This window comes from Bufo bufo, chromosome 9 (genome assembly GCF_905171765.1).
Source record: "Bufo bufo chromosome 9, aBufBuf1.1, whole genome shotgun sequence".
NCBI lineage: Eukaryota > Metazoa > Chordata > Amphibia > Anura > Bufonidae > Bufo > Bufo bufo.
This window is the reverse complement of record NC_053397.1, coordinates 159,659,049-159,671,677: the sequence shown is the minus strand read 5'-3', so window position 1 is coordinate 159,671,677 and position 12,629 is coordinate 159,659,049.

The window sequence follows — 12,629 nt, the reverse complement described above, 5'->3', positions numbered from 1 at the left end:
CAGGCACAAAAAGCCATGAAAACCCTGTCATACTGATGCCATTTAGTGTCATTTGACCTCTAATGATAAGTAATTAGTTATAACCTTAGTCTATAATGGTGAAACCTGATTTGATCTAAAGAATAATTAAAGGGGTTGTCCACGGTATTTATATTGATGACCTAACCTCAGGAACACCCCCACCAGTCAGCTGTTTAAAGAGAAGGCAGCACGCCGTGCAAACACAGCCTTCTCTTAATTGTTTACCTGCTCGCTGTCACAACCACAGCGTCAAGTGTATAGGAACAAGCAATCCCTTTGAAGTGAATGGGACGACTTAGGTGTAATTACACCTGCTCACCACTTTGGTTGCGATGGCGAGCAGGTAAACAATGAAAGGAAGGCTGCGCTGGCACGGCGTGTGGCTTTCTCTTCAAACAGCTGATCAACGGGGGTACCGGGTGTCTGACTCTCGCCAATGTGATATTGACGACCTATCCTTAGCATCCCTGAGGAAGGAATACGTCTATTCCGAAACGCGTCGGAGGAATCCTGTACCTGGGAGGCACCTGTAGCTAACAGAGTGTGATGTCACACGGAAGCTTCTCGCTCCCTTGGATACAGCAGTGTAGCTCCCCCGACGTGTGCGAGCTACCGGCCAGAGCACATGTGAGCTAGAAGGAGCAGAAGACTCTTCAGCACATCAGGTCACCAGAGGAAGGGCGGAAGGAATCTCGCCCTATACAGGACTTACAGTACAGCAAGATTGGCAAGTACCCTCAGTATTACATATATACTATATTCCACATTGCCTATGTTTCACAGTGACTATCTAGGGCTCTGATAAAAGATTATCCTATGTTCTATGAGGCATCACATTACACATGACTTTACTAAAGGCCATTTGCGCGGGCTCACAATTATATAGTGTTTATCCTTAGGATAGGTCATCAATATAAATAATGTGTAAAACTCCTTTAATGAAGCATTCTTCTTGCCTATGCTTTAAAATAAAAATAACATGCAGAATTACCTGTTTTTGGTAATGAAGATCTTCTACTAAAATTTCCAGTGTGGCCCACATCAGCTACACTCCTTTGAAATGACTGAGTGGGAGAGGTACTTTGCTTAAGATTCAAAGATGACACTCTTTTCTGTTGCTCCCTGAAAGTTGATGGAATTCTTGGCTGTGACCTGGCAGGTGATGTGCTTCTTAATGGAGTTCTAGCAGGTGAGGTGGACCCAAGATGAGTCCTGTCAGGAGATGTGCTTCTTGGTGGAGTTCTAGCTGGTGAAGTAGACCTAAGATGAGTTCTGGCAGGAGATGTGCTTCTTGTTGGAGTTCTAGCTGTGGAGGTAGATCTAAGATGAGTCCTGGCAGGAGATGTGCTTCTTGGTGGAGTTCTAGCTGGGGAGGTAGACCTAAGATGAGTTCTGGCAGGAGATGTGCTTCTTGGTGGAGTTCTAGCTGGTGAGGTAGACCTAAGATGAGTTCTGGCAGGAGATGTGCTTCTTGTTGGAGTTGTAGCTGGGGAGGTAGACCTAAGAAGAGTTCTGGCAGGATATGTGGTTCTTGGTGGAGTTGTAGCTGGGGAGGTAGACCTAAGATGAGTTCTGGCAGGAGATGTGGTTCTTGGTGGAGTTCTAGCTGGGGAGGTAGACCTAAGATGAGTTCTGGCAGGAGATGTGGTTCTTGGTGGAGTTGTAGCTGGGGAGGTAGACCTAAGATGAGTTCTGGCAGGAGATGTGTCCCTTAGTTGTGTTATAAAACTGGAAGCACATTGTGTTCTTGCAGGAGAGACACTTCTTTGCTGTATTCTGATAGGAGACTCACATCTATTATGTTCTTTCACATATGTCGCGGTCCTTGAATAGTACTCTGTAGGAGAATTTGTTTTCTGTTGGGATTTTGAATATGAAGATTCACTGTGCTGCGTTTTTAAAGGGACTGAATTCTGTTGCAAGGTCCTAACAGGGGAAGAGCTTCTAAGTTGAGACCTTGCAGAAGAGCTTGTTTGTTGGTATTGTAAAGGAGAAGTGCTTCTTTGCTGGGATCTTACAGGGGAAGAACTTATTTGATGGCATCTTACAGGAGAGAAACTTCTCTGTAGTGATGGCACAGGAGAGGAACCTCCTTGAAGGAAATTTGCAGGAAAGGAACTCCTCTGCTGAGACCTTGCTGGTGAGTTACTCCTTGGCTGGGACTTTATAGAGGGAGGATTTTTTGGTTGGTCTTTTACAGAAGTGACAGATGTGAAGCTTCTATGTTGAGACCTTGTAGGGAAGTTTCCACGATTTCCTGAAAACTGCATTTCACCTTCTGCTTCAAAAATTCCAGACACCTCTTCATAGATATTTTTCAATCCCCAACCCTGAAGAATACAATAAAACAAATAGTAAGCCAAAATATAAAATTGAATTGTAGAAGAGAAAGTTAATGTGAATGCATAATGTGAAAACTAAACACACAGATCGTATGAATAGGTTGTAAGGTTATATTCACATGCAGCAGATTGGTTGCAGGAATTTCTGGGACTTTCCCATTCATCTAAATGGTGCATGCATCCATGTGCTTGCCACCAAAACAACATTCAGATGTTTGGAACTGATTTTCAGTCTTAGAAATGTCTGCAAAAAATCTCTGTGTGATTATACCCAATTCTGCAGATATACTCAGTCCATATACACAATATGAAGAAAAGTATTGGAACACAGCTCTTAATCATTGAATTCAGATGTTTTATTCAGTCCCATGGCCACAGGTGTATAAAGTCCAGCACCTAGCCATGCAGTTTGCCTTTACAAACTTGTGTGAAACAATGCAGTTCTAAAAAGCTTAATAAATTCCAGCGTAGTACTGTAATATGAGGCCACAGTTACAAGTCAGTTCATGAAATTTCTTCCCTTCTAAATATTCCACGATCAACTATGAGTGGTATTATTACAAAGTCGAAGCATTTAGGAACCACAGCAACTCAGCCACAAAGTGGAGATCAATAACTACAGAGTTAATCTCCTCTGGCTTTAACATCAGCACAAAAACTCCCCCAAGACTTTTCACAGTGCCAAATGTCAGATAGGGTGGTATGCTGGACTCTGGAGCAGTGGAAACGTTTTCTATGGATTGATGAATCACACTTCTCAGGCAGTCTGATAGAGGAGTCTGGTATTAGCATATGAAAGGATAAGGCCCCTTTCACACGAGCGTCATGTTTTTGGGCCGGATGCGTTCAGGGTGCGTTCAGTGAAACTCGCACTATTTTGCAAGCAAGTTCAGTCAGTTTTGTCTGCGATTGCGTTCAGTTGTTCAGTTTTTTCCGTGCGGGTGCAATGCGTTTTGATGCGTTTTTCATGCGCGTGATAAAAAACTGAAGGTTTACAATCAACATCCCTTAGCAACCATCAGTGAAAAACGCATCGCACCCGCACTTGCTTGCGGATGCAATGCGTTTTTCACGCAGCCCCATTCACTTCTATGGGGCCAGGGCTGCGTGAAAAAACGCAGAATATAGAACATGCTGCGATTTTACGCAACGCTCATGTACACAGACCCATTGAAATGAATGTGTCAGGATTCAGTGCGGGTGCTATGCGTTCACCTCACGCATTTCACCCGCGCGGAAAACTCGCTCGTGTGAAAGGGGCCTAACACTACCTGCCTGACTGCACTGTGCCCGCTGCAAAGTTTGGTTGACGATGGATAATGCTATGGGGTTGTATTTCAAGGTTGACCTAGGCCCCCTAGTTCCAGTGAAGGGAAATTTTTGCAGGGTGAACTGTAGTTTTATCTTGTTCAAAATGGGGACAAGGTGAACATAAAAATGGCGACACGTAGATTTTTTTTTTTTTTTTGGTTACAGCTTTCACCATGCATTAAAAAATATTTTTCTATTTTAATGGTTCTGGCATTTTGGGATGCGGCAATACCTGTTATGTTTATTTTTTATTGTTTATTTATTTTTCTATGTAAAATTAGGAAAGGGGGGTTATTTGAATTTTTAATGCTTTAATGGTTTTTTTTATTCTTTTTTTAACTTTTTACTCTCTCCACAATAACTTTTTAGTCCCCTAAGGAGACTGGAACCTGCGATTTCCTGATCGTTTGTCCCGTACACCACAATAGAATACTGAGCAGGCCATTCTGAGACATTACATGCAGAGTTGTGCCTTGTGCATGGCTTTACAGGCAGTTAACCATTAAGTCCCCAAATCTTTGTGGTAACCAATAAGAGCCCTGCGGTTCCATTGCGGTGGTTCATATCAGAAAGAAGTGGGAGCCTCCTTCCTCTGCCCAACCCCAAAGATGGCACGATCGCTGTTGACTGTGGCATCTGAGTGGTTAAATTACCAAGGTTGGCATCATCGCCGATCCCAGTCATTGAGGCTTGGTGCCTGCTGCATTATGCAGCCAGCACCTGCCATATATGGAGCGGGCTCAGTGCAGCAGCCTGCTCCATACAATCCCTTAAGAATAATGACATACATGTATGTGATTTTGCATTAAGAGGTTAATGCCTATGGATTTAGATGTAATATGTAGGTGTCCCAAAACTACAGAGAACAAATGAGTTAATTTCCTGCAGAACTGTTCCATCCTCTGCTGGAGATCGATGGAGGGATGAGGCTTAATGATCACTTGGTAATACTGCAGACAGGACACAGCAGGGAGGCTGCTGCTTCAGCCAGCTGTCTTACAGATTGTCACAGGACAGTGGGGAGGAAGAGGGGGGCATGGCTGATATCCTGGGACACAGAGATTTATTTATACATTTCTCAGTTTTAACTTTTAATATGAGACAGACAAGGACCGAGGTAATGAAATATTTCATATTTTTCTATACATTTTCTATGTTTAGTGTTCCTTTAGGAGGCATAATGTACACTGAGCGTTTTCCTCATTCATTGGGTAATCAGAGTTGCATTTACACTGTAGTATCATTGCTAACGAGCTTTACTAATAACGCTCATTAGCAATAATCTGTTCAATTGTTAGCCTGTATAATGGGTCCTTAACTGTGTGACTGGTACTTTCACTTTGTGCCGGTCATCTAATAACCCTTAACTACTAAGAGGTCATAAACACTCATTTACACTGACGAGCAAAAGGGTAACAATGTTTTGAACTTTTGACTTTCAGACTCCATATCTCACATCCACTACAGCTTTGAACGTAGGACTACCATCATTTTATAGACAAGCATCTTGGCTATCTCATACATAAATTGGACTTGCAACTATTTAGCATATGATTTGTTATGCAGATTCTTGTCATGTAATTGCATTGTTATTGTATTGCTCCTGGTGGTGGAACAATCTTTTTCTTCTTATATACTACAAATTACAACCTGTTCTCACATTCCCTAATAGCTCAGTGTGTTATTAGGTTGATTACCAAGCAAAAGGTTGCTCGTTCCAGGAGCAGCCATGAAGAAGATTTCCCAAGAAAAGAGAAACAGCATATGGAGTCAAAAGTTCAAAACATTGTTACCCTTTTGCTCGTCAGTGTATTCTTAGAACTCCTTGCACAAACCATTACACCACCAGCAGCCTGAACCATTGGCACAAGACAAGATGACGTAAGCTTTAATGTTCACTGTAAATTACATGTTATTACATATATTAAGCTTTTATAATTAGAATAACATTTCCATATTTTCTATTACGATTTAGCAAATATCAATGAAAATCAAATTTTACCGTAGAACTAATTTCATCTCTGGTGTCTGTGCAAGTCACATGGGTGACAGAAAGGTTTTCCCTCCATCTGAAAATAAATATTAATCATTATATCTAATACATACATGATACTGTTACTATTATTTCTGATACAGGCATTGTGAGAAGCTAGAGCTGGGAATTAGCAGATAAAGAGTAGCATTTCAATTTGTGTCGGGTATGGAAACATTAATAAATTGGTATTAAAATTGTGTTTAGCAACCTTCCTTTTCACTGTGTACCATTAGACACGTATATGGACTGCACACCGGTTCATACCTGTCTGAAAATGAAAAAGAAATATATACAGCATTGCCAACCTGAATTTTTCTTTTTTTCTGGACAACTAATTCAAAAATCAACATTTTTCATTGACAAATTGGAAAATCACCATGAATCATAAAGATTATACGCAATCCATGTCTATACTGTAGTTTAATATACTGCTATGACTGCAGTCATTAATGTGAGCCATAAAATGATGCTAATTACCATAACAATGACCTGCTCAAGTACCACCGCCCTCAAGAAATCATAGACGCTGAAAAAAGTGCCCTGTTTATATGGACTGTCCAGGAGTTTCTGGATGGTTGGGAACCCTGAATATATAGTACATTCTGTAAGGCCTCAGGAGGATGTATGAAGACACACAAAGCAGTACAGAACCATAGACACCCTGTGTGCGGCCCGATTATGACGTTATTGTACCCCTTTGCAGGTGAGAGAAGTTCTGTGGCACCGATTCACTCAGATGCACGTACGTAATATCAGAGGTACACAGAGGTACAGTAAGACGCCTTACAATTGGGACCTGTATTACAGCTCCATACCACTTGGAGGTTTTACCAAGCTATAATACCTTTGTGTGCATGAACCCTTGGTCTTTGTAGTTTATAGGATATTTCTAATGACTATTAATGAAAATCCAGGAAAATGTTGCTCTTGGTTTAGAACCTCACGTCAGTCCTTTGCAGGTCAGCTCATGTTGTTTGACCAGTGGCATTTCAGGTGTTGATCTAAATCAATGTTCTCAGACGGTCATCTATAAAGTGGACTTTTTGTCATGAAGTATACCTTTTGTGTCGCATGATTCAGAGCATGGGAATAATAGAGGCATAATATACTGATGCATAAGTGATGAGCGTCTCCTACAATGGCTTCCTGAGTAGCTTGCATTGCTATGACTCACCTGTCCTCTGCATTCCTGTTCTTCTCCCAGGTGTACAGTTCACATTGAGGTGATACAATGCATAAAGGGTTGTTGGGATCACAACTGTCTGAAGATGCAAGCACATCAAAATACAAGGAGTGGAGCTCGGAGAGGTCTGCAGAGCCCTGCATGTAAGCAGAACGTGACGTGAGACCCATGATTCTAATACAGCAGATTTATGAGCTAAAACATTTCCATACCTTATGTCTTGTACAATAAAACTGTTACTTGTGGAAAAAGTCCTGTGTACTTACCTTTCTTTTCATTCAGTTATGTCTCATGCTACCACCAGCTATTCTGACTTCTATTAAATCCAAATTGGACGAAAGCTGTAACTTAGCAGAATTGTCTGCTTTCCAAACGTAACATTTTTTTAAGTAGTCACTGATATTTTACACTTTACAGGAAAGATTCAGTGAGGCATAGTGAGAAGGGTAGGGTTCCCTGACTGTGGAGGATGCTCTGGGTGATTGGGTGACACAGAAATTACCCTTGTGAGGGCTGATGTCACACACCTGGATGACTCACTGTCCTTACACAGAGCCTCATTCAGTCGTCAGTGTTTCACGGACGTGTGCTGTACGTGTTCTCCATGGACAGCACACGCCCCCATTCATTTTAATGTGTGTAATCACACATTAGTGTTTTACCATGATCCGTGGGTCCGTGTTTTTAGCACGGATGCATGCTCTATTTTGTTTGTGTTCACTTTTCCATCATGCCCATTATAGTCTATGGGGTCCGTGAAAACCACGGATGCAACGCTGATGCCATGCATGTTTAAAACGTGTTTTACGGATCATTAGGAAGAGATGCTTTGAAGATTATTTTTCAGCTGTTGTGTCAGTGAAACACGGATGACACACGGACAGCAAAAAACTGACACATGGACCCAACACGGATCCATCACGGACATCTTCACTGAGACATCACTGACCACCTTTTCACTAGTTTAAGCATGGACACGGACATCTGAATGAGGCCTTGTTCATATTTCCGTGTCAGTGTCACATCCGTTAAAAAAAGCGTACTCTTTTCATCCGTGAAGGATCGGTGGTTGGTCTTTGTGTCCGTTTTTACTATCCGTGTGTCATCCGTAATTCACTGACGTTGCTCAGCTGAAAATTAATTTCCAAAGAGTCTTCTATTAGTCTTCAGTGAAAAACGGACACAACACGGATGTGTGCCAGTGATTTTTATGGACCCATGGACTTCAACAGGCGTGCTTGGTCAGCATCACGGATCAAAGTAGTTCATGTCTCCGTGATTTTTTTTACTGACCCACGGTCATTAAAAAAAAATACTGAAACGTGAACATAAACATTTAAATCAATGGGTACGTGTGCTGTCCGCAGAAAATGTGGAGAGCACACTTCAATGAAAAACGGAAATGTGAACGAGGCCGGAGGCTTTATCTGCACGGCTCAGCGGCTGGATTATGCCCCCTGCTGGGCTGTGTGCTGACCACTATGTGTGACAGCACCCATGGGCGTAGCTATAGGGGGTGCAGAGGTAGTAGTCGCTACCGGGCCCAGTAGCTTGAGGGGCCCCAAAGACCCTTGTGCCACATAAGAAGACACACAACGCACTGAGGGAAGGGGGGCCCAAGCTGAACTCTTGCACCAGGGCCCATGAGCCGTTAGCTACGCCCCTGACAGCACCCTTATAGGCTGGGTAATAGATTGCGTTATCACGTAGTTGTAACATGCCAAGCAACCAATTACCGCCACAAAGCACATATTTTACAGCAAATGGCCACACCGTTTTCACAGGTGAAATGCTTTATGCTAAAAAAAGGATTTCACATTTAAAAACCATGAGGGGCAGAAACTGCATTGCAAAACCACTTGAATTTGGAATAGACATGTGGGGTTTTGCATGTTGACCGCGCAGCAGATAAGCTACATGTGAATGCTGCCATAGACTATCATGTGGACAAGTGAAAAATGCTTATAGTGGAAAAACTCCCTTAAAGGGCATCTGTCAGCAGATTTGTATACCTATGAGACTGGATGATCTGGTGCAAAACTGCTTGGCAGCTGAAGGTATTCTGACTCCGATTGTTGTGATAGCGATCTATCCCTTTGTAAGACATCTATGCCTGGCTTGTATAAGCAGATATAATCACTGCGGACAATCCTCATCAGATAGCTGAACTCACCAATACCGTGTTCATCCACAAAGTTGCTTTATTCTGTACATTAGACAACAGGATACAGCAGAATGAATAGATCTCAGTATTATGAGGTCATAAGATGATACTTTCTTTAGCGTACCATGAAGAATACATGTGTCCCTGTTACATGTGGCCTGTTAGCTGCATCCATGATACAGGAAGTGCTGTACTCCAGAAGAAGGGTTGGAGCATTGCAAACAAAGGAAATCAGTCATAGATCTCAGGGAAGGGAACATAGAAAAAACAAGTGTATTACCAAAAAAGGCCACCATAGAAATATCCATAGGAAATGGTTCAAAGAATAAACTATATAAATTCACATCTATATTAATGTAAATATTAACTGTGTAACAGCATACTCCCTGTCTGGCATTGTAAATGTCACTATTTACACCATAACAGTAGTTATACAAATGCAAATAAACAACAGTGCAATTTGCTTTGATATCTGAAGACCTGAAAGACATAAAAGAGAACATGCATATAATGCAACAACTATAATGTAAGGCTTCAAGTTGTATTAAAGTTCAAGACACTTCCTTCTTGAAGTCACAGGTAGGATCCAGCAGCAAATGCAAGCAAGTTCATTCTCCAAAGGGCAAGAGCAGAATAAGTTCTGTGATAGGTCTGATGAAAGTCTTTACAGTCCTTTGTCTTGCAACTTTCACCTCCCCCTTGCGTACCTTACCATCATCACTAGGAACGCTCTTTACAATTAGTCCCATAGGCCACTCGATTCTTTCGGCTTGCTGGTTCTTGAGCAAAACGAGATCTCCAACTTGTATGTTAGGGTTCAGACATTGCCATTTCATGCGGTCTTGCAGAGTAGAGAGATACTCCATCTTCCAAGGATTCCAGAAGCAGTTGGCGAGGTGTTGTACTCGCTTCCACTGGTCGTAGCACAGATTTCCTGCTTTAAAGGGATTCTGTCATGACATTTGAGGCCTATAACCTAAACATATGGCCAGGTCCCTACTAATAACCTGAATCCGAAACTGTCCTTATTAAATGTTCCTGTGGCTCTATTAGCACATAAAACAGGTTTTTATAACCTGTCATTCACCTAACTAAGGTGCCCAAGGGGACGTCGCATCATACAGGGTGCCCGGCTGCAGCCATCTCCGTTTGGTGCCCAGCCCCGCCTTCCCACTAGAAATCACCGTTCTCCCTTTCTATAGAGCCGCCTTCCTCACCTCAGCGCTGCCTCCCTCACCTCAGCACCGCCTCTGAAATCATCCGCTCCCTCAGCCAGATCCCGCGCATGCGCACTAGGTATAACCTGATGCACCCATCTGGACTCCTGGCAGTGGCCTCACTTTGCTCAAACCTGCCTTGACCGCCCTATTGCAGCCATCCTCTCACAGCCGCACAGGATCTGGCTGAGGGAGCGGACCATATTAGTAGGGACGTGGCCATATGTTTAGGTTATAGGTCTCAAATGTCATGACAGAATCCCTTTAAAGTTTCCAGGTGAAACAGGACCCAAGCTTCTGGGTAAGCAGGGTAGCTGGGGTAAGGATAGTTGGGGTCTCTGGATCTGTAGACACTGGAACAAGTGGTCTTGAATTGATTATGGCAGATGCTTCTGAGAAGATGTGAAGCTCTTTTCTCTGACTTGTAGCAAGGGAAGCTGAAGTGTAGCAGCGTGGTATACAGATTCCATCTAAGGCATGTAGATATTGTTTCCAGGACTCCCACTTTGAAAGCTTGTCTGATGGCAGTGGAAGGGCCCCAATCTTTAATAGACTCTGAGAGCTGTCTAAGTAAGGCTTTACCTTGTATGGTGATAGGAGCCAAAAATCCCACTGGATCGTATAGGCTGTTCACCACTGACAGAACACCACGCTTGGTAAATGGCTTGTCTGCAGAGCTGACTTGAAAGCCGGAGGTGTCTTTTAAGTCCCACCATAGGCCAAGACTTCTCTGTATAGGTGGCATGTCCATTCCCAGATTTAAGTCTTTAAACTCTGTGACATGATCACCAGGTTGAAGGGCTTTTATAACAGCAACACTATTTGAGGCAATCTTGTGTAGTCTGAGGTTAGCCTCAGAAAGCATACCTTGTGTTCTTTGGAGCAGGTCTATGGCTTGTTCGTCTGTTGGAAAAGACTTAAGTCCATCGTCAACATAATAGTCTCTTTCAACTAAGTGTCGAGCATCCGCGCCATACTCCTTTTCTCCATCAAGGGCAGTCTTTCGTAAACCGTATATTGCAACAGCGGGTGAGGGACTATTTACGAAAACATGTACCTTCATGTAGTATTCAATAATCTCATTGTCCATGTTGTTGTTATGGTGCCACAGAAACCTTAGGAATTTCCTATGGTCTTCGCGTACAATGAAGCAATGAAACATTTGCTCAATATCAGCAGTTATGGCAACTGGCTCTCTTCTAAACCTCATAAGTACACCTACAAGGTTGTTGGTTAGATTCGGGCCAGTGAGAAGAAAATCATTTAGGGATACGCCTTGATGCTTGGAACTGAAGTCAAATACTATCCTGATTTGTTTTGGCTTACGTGGATGATACACTCCGAAGAAAGGCAGGTACCAGCACTCATCGTATCTTTGATACATGATTTGAGACAGGGCTGGAGGTAGGTAGCTGCTGTGGGTTATCTGGAAGTGGAGTTGAATGCATAGCAGTAACATGTCTGTCGCTACTGCATTCTGTGCACTTGATGACAACTTTACAGTCTTTAGCAAAATGGCTATAAGAAGCACAGCACTTGTAGCATATTCCAAGTTTCTGGAGAATCTCCTTGCACTCTTGTAAAGTCTTTGCCCTAAGCCCACTACATTTCTTAAGAGGGTGAGGCTTCTTGTGAATAGGACACTGACGATTAGGGTCTTTATCCCTGTCACCCACAACGCCCTGATCAGTAGGTGAGAGTGTGAAGGGTGAGATCTCGGTCCTTTTAACAGATATTGTTCTATTAAAGTCTCTACATTTAGCTGCTGTGTTATCATAACTTGATGATGATGAGGATGAAGCAGGCAAGTAGGGTTCACTGAAGCTGGGATCGTTTCTCTTCCAGGCTTGATCACTAATGAACCTGCACAAGTATGAGAATGGAGGAAAGGATACGTTATAGTCTCTTTTGTACCTTGAGCCCTCTTGTGCCCATTTCTCTTGCAGGCCGTATGGCAGTTTAGACACCACTGGATTGACACCATGAATGAGCGGTGTCCAGGGAGCTTAGTCCAGGTAGACGTGGGTCTGTTTTTGCCAACTCTAGCTCCATGAGGAGGTCACTTAGATCTTGAAGCTTGCAATAGTCTTTGTTCCCTATTTTTGGGAAGTTTTGCAGTCTCTTCAATAGACCGTTTTCTATGGCTTCAGAGCTACCATAGGCTTGCTCAAGTCTTGCCCATGCAGCAACAAGACCTGCATTTGGGTGGTCATTATGTACTGTTCTCAGACTTTTAACACGATCTGCAGATTCTGGTCCCAGCCACCTTATGAGCAAATCAAGTTCCTCCTTAGCAGTAAGGTTGAGATCAGCAATAGCAGCCTTGAATGTTGATCTCCAGGCCCTGTAGCTTTCT